This window comes from Dasypus novemcinctus, chromosome 6, assembly GCF_030445035.2.
Source record: "Dasypus novemcinctus isolate mDasNov1 chromosome 6, mDasNov1.1.hap2, whole genome shotgun sequence".
NCBI lineage: Eukaryota > Metazoa > Chordata > Mammalia > Cingulata > Dasypodidae > Dasypus > Dasypus novemcinctus.
In genome coordinates, this window is record NC_080678.1 from 89308337 (window position 1) to 89317548 (window position 9212).

Genomic DNA, 9212 nt, shown 5'->3' on the forward strand with positions numbered 1-9212 from the left:
ATATTAGGTTGGTGCAAAAGTAATTGCAGTTTTGCACTGTTGAAATTTGCCATTTGATATTGGAATACATTCTTAAATAAATGTGGTTAGTTCAGTTAGCAAGAGGTCAGGCGAATGTGGCAGATGAGGCAAAACTTTGTAGCCCAATTCGTTCAACTTTTGAAGTGTTGGTTATGTGACATGTGGTTGAGCGCTGTCATTAAGAATTGGGCCTTTTCTGTTGACCAATGCCGGCTGCGGGTGTTACAGTTTTTGATACATCTCATTGATTAGCTGAGCATACTTCCCAGATGTAATGGTTTCACCAGGATTCAAAAAGCTATGGTGGATCAGACTGGCAGCAGACAACCAAACAGTGACCCTGACCTTTTTTTGGTACAAGTTTGGCTTTACGAAGTGCTCTGGAGCTTCTCAGTCCAACCACTGAGCTGGTCATCGCCAGTTGTCGCATAAAATCCACTTTCTGTCACACATCACAATCTGGTCAAGAAATGGTTCATTGCTGTTGCATAGAATGAGAGAAGACACTCAAAACAATTTTTTTGATTTTCGGTTGGCTCATGAGTCACCCACTTATCGACCTTTTCCACCTTTCCAGTTTGCTTCAAATGCCAAATAATGTTGAATTTAAGAAGACCAACTTTGACGATTACTCTCAACTGGTCGTTGTCAACTTCTGATGCAGGCCAATATGCTCATCTTCAAAGCTCTCATTTCCTTTGCAAAACTTCTTGAACCACCAATGCACAGTATATTTGTTAGCAGTTCCTGCCAGATGCGTTGTTCATGTTTCAAGTTGTCTCCACTCCCTTATGACCCATTTTGAACTCTAATAAGAAAATCACTCAAATTTGATTTTTGTCTATCATTTCCACAGTCTGAACATGATCCTGAACTGGAACTAGTGACGACGGAGAAGAAATGGCTCAAAAAGACATCCCTGGTACATAGTATGATCTATATGACATATTCTTTCCCGCTGCCTTTTTTGGCTTCGCTTCCACCTTCACAGGAGCGAGTTTGGCGGATAGCCTCGCTGACCTCCTCTTGGGCTCCTCCTTCCCCGCTGCTTGGGCCGAGCTGCCCTTCCTCTTGGGCATCTTGGTGGTGCTGCAGGACGCGGCGCGCCGAGAGCCTTCGCGAAGCCGGGCTGCTGGCCGCTACCGTTCCTCCCGCCGCCCGAGCTGCTGGGACAGCGGCGGGGTCACTGGGAGCTGCCCAGCCTATTTTCTAAACTCACAGCATGGTTAAGCTCTGAAAAAGAGCATTCACACAAGCCAATCCGAATATATGTGGAAAAGTGTTTTTATTTCCTTTTGTTGTTATTGTTGTTCTGCTTTTTTTCATGGCATTCAATGAAATATTTGTCATAATAGTAGGTGGATACAAGCTTAAGGAACAGATAGTTCAGAGTCTAAATTCTATTGATAATTCATTAAAATATCAAATTTTCCAAGTCATAGCAAAAGTTACCAAAACAAACCAAGAAATGGGAAGCAGTGGACTAGGTAAAGGGAAGATGAAAGTATTAGAAACCCTAGTGAGGAAGACCATGTACACACAGTTTGAGATTTCCAGAAGGAAAGAAAGAGAGAATTTTCAAAGAAATGTTGGCTGTAAACTCACCAAAAGAGAAACACAGCCTTATTCCACTTCCTAGCACCAAGTGGAGGCAAGGGTGGGGTAAGAACCCAGACTTTACTGTACATCCACACTTATATCAATGAAGATAAGGATTGTCCCAGTAAGGGGGATCAAAGCCACACCACTTGGGGCTCTCCTTTATGCCCATTGTCAGTGGGTTATCCCACTTTTTATCATATTACACACTGCACATGATTCCTATGATGGTGGGAGATTAGAGCTGCCAGGTGTAGGGAAGGTGGGATGGTGTAAATGGGCCTTGAAGTGTTTAACACACATGGGTGACAATCCTGTGTGCTGGGCCCATGTGGCCCAACACACATAGTGGAGGTTAATGGACAATTACTATCCCTGGTTGGGTCACCAGCCCCCTTGGGAAGGGATATGGGCCAACTTCAAGGTGTCCTGATGATTCCCTTCTGTCAGGAAGAGGTGGAAGGTGGCCTGGAGATATGGGTAAGGCAATCAGAGTAATGGGAAAGGGGGGAGGTTATAGGCCTGTTGTTTTAGGGGGAAAAGATAAGCAAATAGGCCAAGAAAAGTATCTCTGATAGAAAGTGTTTACCTGATCACCATGTCACGACTAGTTACTGCTCCATCCTCCTGTTTTCTGGATATTTTTCCTGTTAACAACCTAAAAAAAAAAAATGCCTTCATCCAGCTGACTCAGGGCATTGTGGCAGCAGGAAAAATGATGTACTGCTCGATCTGCCATTCTTCATTCTTTAAAGAGTCTGTATTGCCACTCAGGTAGCTGATTTACACTGCTTCATATTTGTGCTAACATCAGGAACTCCTTCATTTATGCCCTTTGACAAAAATAATGGCAGTCATTGGCTGTCACTCTTCTTCTCCACATCCCAGGGCAACGTTTTGGGATGCAATAAGTCCCAATATAATGAAACTGGAAAATGTCTCAGTCATCTTGGCAATAACATCCCCAAGAGGACCAGTGGCTCTCTAGGGATGGGCTGTGCCCTTCCAGGGTTTATTTTCCTTTATGGAGGAAACAAAACAGCCACTGGTTGGGACACTCCCTACATAGGTCATTGGACAGTGACAGGACATTCATCCTGTGGTTTCTGACTGTCCCTTTGAAAATTCTAACCAACCTGAAATGGCTCTTTGGACTTCTCCCTTGGATCTAGTATCCTAAGCAAAACAAGATTAGTCTGGGGTGTGGGGATGTCCATGGGTTCTGGAGTCACCTCTTTTAGCAGATCATTCTTGCCCTGGCTGGGAGTAATCACCGATGAACATATGAAACACATGCTGTCAGCCGCTTTAGCTGACATTGCTGAGTTCAAAGCACAAGCTCTTCAGGCTCAGCAAAAATCATTAGATTCTGTAGCTAAAGTAGCGTTTGATAATTGTATTGCCTTTATTTCTTCTTGACCCAATGAGGAGGTGTATGTCTGTAGTTAACACCATCTGCTACACATGGGTTAATACAGGGGAGGTTGAACAGGAGGTGATTAAAAATCCAATGATAAATCCATCAGCTGCAAAGTCTGTAAAGATTCTATATGGTACCTTTTAAACTGGCTCCTAGGAGGGTGGTTGGGAGGTCATGGATGCAACAATTTCTCCACACAAGCCTGATCACCTTGTTTGGTATAATGCTGTGCATAAAATTCATCAAAACTCTCCTAATAGGCTGCAGTCATTGGTGTTCTCAAACTTTGACCAGTAAGCCAACATGTTTCTTTCTTCACGTCTGAGATGTGAGATTGGCTTAACATATGGAAACTAATGTGGTGAAGTAGTGTAGGCATTCTCAAGAGACTGAGGGTTCAAAAACAGGGGAGTCAAACATATTTGGCAACCATCTCTAAGCCTTTCCTAACCCTTTCTTTACCCCTCTTGATTGAGTGCATGAAAATGCTTCAGTATGTTCCTATTTAACAGCCCAGGGGAAATATTAGATCTCAAACATGAAAAGCTACACAGAAATGGCACAGCTTGATTGTCCTAGAACCTGAAACTGGGAACAAGGAGCTCCAGCTACTTGTCATGGAGGGAACTTAGCACAAAAGTTCCTTGATACTTGTTTTTTTGCTGAGTGTTAGGGGCCCTCCCCCTGGGGTGTACAAAAATCCAACACTCAGAGTTCAGGGTCCATCATCTCTGACACTAAGTGGGGCATAAGGAGACACCATCCGCAGACCTTCTCTTGAGCAGTTGGCCTCCCAAGGGAACTGGCTGTGATGGGATCTCTTCCCCTGATCTTTTGGACACTTTGTACTGTGAATGTAATAAACTGGTCATCTGCTGAGATCTCTGTTGTGCCTGAGCCTATGTTACCACGATGTACCACATAGCAACTTCTTTCACATATGGTGAGAGGGGCCATCTATAAGAACCATGGGCCCAGTAGAGGCCATCAAACTCGCAAGATCCTTGCCATGGGGATAAGGGAATACAGAGTGCATAGAGGGATACCTTGGGAAACATTTATAGATGTGTTTTCATGTCCTGTGAGTGTTTTTGCCTCTTGGTCTCCACCCCTTGAGTTGAGGAAGTGGATACCACTGTGGGCAAAGAGGTCATTGCTCAGATTTGGGAGGAACACTGGCTTCTGTTTTGACTTCTTGGCAAGACTGTGATCTTGAATGTCAGTCATGGTTCAGAAAGAAAAAGACGTCCATTTCCTTAAGATTAGGGAACAAATAACTAAGTGCAAATCAAACCTGCAATGAATTACCACATGACACATCACACCTACCAGGAGGGATATAATCAAAATGTAAGATAATACCAAGTGCTGGTGAGGGTGTGTAACAATCAATACGCTTACACACTCCTGGTGGGTATATTAAATGGAGACACCACTTTGGTACACAGTAACTGTCTGTTCCCCCAAAAGTTAAACATAAAGTTACTATCTGACCCAGCAATTCCACTCCAAGGCATATACACCCAAGAGAAATGAAAACTATGGTCAAACAAAAATATTTAAATAAATATTCATAGAAGCTTTATTTATAGTAACCAAAAGGTGGAAACAACCCAAATGCCCATCATTTGGTGCATGGATAAACAAAAGGCAGCACATTCATAAAATGGAAATTTAATCAGCGATACAAAGTAATGAAATATGATATGTGCTAAACATTGGTGAACCTTGAAAAAATTAGGCTAACTGAAAGAAGTCAGTCATAAAAGATCACATATTATATGATATAATTTGTAAGAAGTATACAGAATGGGGGAATAGATGAAAACAGTAGATTAGTGGTTGCTTGTGACTGGTGAAGGCGAATAATAGGGGTTGATAGCCAGTGGCTATGGGTTTTCTTTTTGAGGTCATGAAAATGTTATAAAATTGATTATGATGGTCCACTACACCATGACAACACTAAAAGCCATTGAATTATACACTAAATTGGTGAATTATTTGGTATGTGGGTTATATCTCAAAGCTCTTTAAAAAAGTGTCTTCTTATTCTTCAAATATGCCAGTTTGGACAATAAATTGTATGCCCTACTTAAGGCTTAAGTAGTATTAAAAGTTCACTGTAGAGATGGTGGTGATAGTTATACATGTGTACATACATGTAAAGACTTAGGAAATATTACACTTAAATATGTGATGATTATATGTCAGTTATATTTCATTAATGCAAATACAAATAAATGAATAGATGAGTATGATGGAGAGATTGAAATAAATCATGACCTGTGAAATTAAAAAAAAAAGCTTTTGTGATAGGAAAAACTTACCTTTTATTGGGACAATTGGCAAAGGTGGTGTTGGTGTATACTTGTTGTTAATGTGGGGTATAACAATCAGAGCTCTGGGAAATCTGCAGCATTTATAAGACCAGATGTGTCAGTTCAGCCAGGGAATACTACTGTCCTGAAGGAATCATGAGAATAGATTACTAATTCGCCAGCCACACCTAATAAGCATATTTGACTCTACATAACAGAGACCAGCCCGACATTGAGTATAGTTCCAAGGTCCATTCTATGTTTGATAGCAGGGCTTTGAACTTCCCACCCTTCTCCCTGTCATATGCTTTTGGAATTAAACAAAGGAAGGGAGGAACAAGGAAATGGGAATAATTATGCATTTCTCTGGAAGAGACAGAGTCATACTGAAGAGGTTATTAAAATGGAATAGAATGGGATTGGAGAGTTTAAAGTTCACTCTTAGCCCTACACCTTCCCTGTTTCCCAACTGCAATAAGGTTCATAAGGAAGATACAATTCACCATAGAAGAATAAGGAATTTTTCTGGTGGGTGTGTGAGAGCACATGTGAGTTGTAGTATGGGTAAATTTTGGGTCTTCCACATGGTCTGGGTAAACTTTTGTAAGTGCACCCAGGCCAGAGTTTATCATGCTAGTCCAAATTAGTATTTTTATATTGATTTCCCTTATAAGTGTGCTTGAGGCCCTAATTAGAATACCAATAGCTTCAATTTTCAGTTTTGCATCCAGACCCTGTGCTGTTTGTCTTACAGGCACAGCCTTATTCTAATCATCGCAACAACCCAGAAAAGAAGATATGGTTAGGCCATTTTACAGACAAGGAAGCAGATTCAGAAAGCCTTAGTTGCCAAGAAGTCACATTTAATATGTGGTCGAATTTGAACACAGATCTGCCTGATGCCAAAGAACTGCCATAATGAGAGAGAAACCATGTATCTCAGCAATGGTGAAAGAAGTAGTGAACCTGGAGAGAGACCTATTGGGCTCAGAGCTTTTAGGTTACATCACATATTTATCATTGTATAGGAAGGGCCATCAATTAAAGAAAATTTGGCTGGTTCTAGAGGCCTGCAAGGAATAGGTAAGAGGCTAAATAACATATAAAATTATGTAATTATTTTCTTCTTTTTCTTCTTCCCATACCAGCTGCATCATTGCATCAGGAAAGCATGAGACAGGCAGAAGTACTAACTAGCTAGCAAGACTTCCTGAATTTCATTCTCAAGGTGAATTAGAAGGTTTTGAGAAAAAGGCAAAGGGAGAAGATGGCTTGAGGGAAGATCAGAGTAGCTAAAAAGAAGCCAGATGGAGAGGCCTGAGAGGAACTGAGAGAAATATGGAATTCTCAGAAAAGTGGGAACTGGAGCATCTCTTCTCCAAAGTCCCTTAAGGAGGAACAGTTTAAGGGTGCATCTAGGATATGAGACCAGAAGCACTAGGGTAGTTACCACCAAAGGATCCCCATGTCTCAGCATTTACAGAACACTTCAGCCAACAATAGCAGAATATCCCTTCTTTGATGTTCAAATGTAGTATTCTCCAGAATTTACCATATGTTAGGCAATGAAGCAAGATTCATAGTTTTAATAGGATTGAAACTTACAAAGTATGTTCTCTAGTCACAATGCAATGAAATTAAATATCATAACATAAGGAATTTTGAAAATTCAAAGATTTGTGGAATTTAAACAACACACTGCTAAATTATAAGTGGACCAAAAAGAAATAACAAGGAAAATAGAAAATAATTTGAGATGAATGAAAGGAAAACACACATCATACCAAAGCTAATGGGATGCAGATAATGCAGTGCTTAGAGGGAAATGTATAGTTGAAGATGCTTGGATTATAACAATAACCTAACCTCCTATCTTAAAAAACAAGAAAAAAGAGAACACTAAACTCAAAAAAGGAGAAGGAAGTAAAAAATAAAGATCAGAATGGAAATTAATGGAACAGAGTAGAAAAGCAATGGAGAAATTTTTTTTAAAAGTGAATATTTGAGAAAATCAGCAAAATTGTCAAATATTTGGCTAGTTTCACCAAGGAAAAAGAAGATTCAAGATACTAAAATCAGGAATGACAGAGTGGATTTTACTAATGACCTTACAGAAATAAAAAGGGTTATAAAGGAATGCTATGAACAATTATATGCCTGAATTAAATGACTTGGACAAATTTCTAGAAAGATGCAAACTATCAAAATAGATTCCAGAAGAAATAGAAAATATGAATAGATTTAAATCAAATAAAGAGAATGAATTAGTGAATTAGTAATGAAAGTGACTTACCATAAAGAAATGCCCAGACCCAGTTGACTTCACTGGAAATCCTACCAAAGCTTGAAAGAAGAATTAATACCAATACTTTGATTATCTGGTAGGCAAGATGACATCAGTTTAAGTGTGCACTCACCATCTTTCTCTCAAAAAACACCTGCGTGGGGGCAAGATCCTGCCTGAGTGAACTTCTTTGGGAACCCATAGAGAAGGAAGCTTCAGGGCATCAATCTGGAGAAAGCTAGAAAAAGAGATAAATTGCTCAAGGTAAAACAGTATGTTTCTTGCCCTTGAGACTGAAAATTGCAAGATGGCTAAGCCCCACCCTCAAGGCAAATAACTGTGGTGTGCCCTGACTCCTGCCAGCCACCCAGTGGGAGGAAGTGTTCTCTGAGAGTGGGAGGGTTCTAGCAAAGGGTGGGGATTTCCTATCAATGAATTTGTTTGCCTGGACCACATTTTTGAACTTTGACGAGCATACCAGCTGGCTTAAGGTGGCACTGGGAAGAGGAGAGAGGAGAATATGCTGAGGCAGCCTGATTTACCTAACCACCTTGAAATAGAGAAACTTGGCCTGGGAGAGGGTGGAGTCAGGCAATTGACTAGTCCCATGCTGAAAACTACCAGAATTTCAACTTTGCTAAGGGAAGCAGGCAGTAGGAAGCACTTAATAAACTTCCAAGAGCCTATTTAGTGTCCCCTGGGAAGAGGGGGTGGTCTAGAACAGGGTTGAGAGTCATTTCTTTCCGCAGTCACCAGGGTCCCATATGAATTTCAAAAAGGAACACCACCTGACCAGGAGAGGTGAGGGGGCTCACACAGACTATTTTGTCCTGCTGCCCTGGAAGAGAAATCAATAAGAATAGAAAGGTAATGAATTACATGCTGAGTTTGACTTAAAGAGTGGCCACATTTGAGCAACATGGAGATTCTCAGGAAATAACTCTTAGGCACCCTGCAGCTCTAGGCCTAGTTCATATTTCAGGCACACAGGCTCATAAGCATAGTCACCAGTATCAAGCACTCATTATTGGACCATCCTTCTTTATTGGTCTTTGCCATTGTACTTGGGGAATTGTTGCTGTTCCATTGGGGAATGCGATAGATCTCCCCTGGCTAGGAACTCAGCACTCCCTCAGTTGTCATTTTTAATTGTAACTACTATGAGAATATCCAAACATTTTTATGTACCCTATATAAATGTGTCCTGGAGAATTCCCTCCCAACCATGTGCCCCACATCAATAACACCCCACACCAGTATTCCTCCCCTGCCATAGTTGAACCTCTCTGTGGTCCAAAACTTCTTCAAAAATGAACGCTAATATATTGCCAAGTTCCATTAATAGTAAAATGGAATATAATGAGGGTTTTAAAGGTTAGATATAGAATACATACTAATTAAGAAAAATTAAATAAAGAAAAAATAAATTGTGGTATCAAAAAATGAAAAAATGAAAAAAACTTTGCTTTTGACATTTTGCCTTTCATCACTGCAGTAGGTATTGCCCTGTATGTACTACAGTGACAAGGCAATTTCTTTCATTTCTTCCTCAGTGTCTACATCCTTTCTT

General features: G+C 40.5%; 2 long non-coding RNA genes across 3 annotated transcripts in view; one reads left to right on the plus strand and one right to left on the minus strand.

The window, feature by feature from the left end:
- LOC139439238 (uncharacterized) overlaps positions 1-3921 on the plus strand; it is a 24999-nt gene extending 21078 nt beyond the window's left edge. For both annotated transcript variants that reach the window (XR_011649063.1, XR_011649065.1), the window contains one exon: positions 878-3921. This is a non-coding gene — a long non-coding RNA (uncharacterized lncRNA). The remainder of the gene's footprint in view (positions 1-877) is intronic.
- The window catches only part of LOC105746492 (uncharacterized), a 9262-nt gene extending 1306 nt beyond the window's left edge, over positions 1-7956 (minus strand). The window contains exons 1-3 of the long non-coding RNA XR_009186193.2: positions 7776-7956; positions 5368-5503; positions 2210-2278 (exon numbers count right to left, since the gene is read on the minus strand). This is a non-coding gene — a long non-coding RNA (uncharacterized lncRNA). The remainder of the gene's footprint in view (positions 1-2209; positions 2279-5367; positions 5504-7775) is intronic.
- Positions 7957-9212: the final 1256 nt, after the last annotated feature.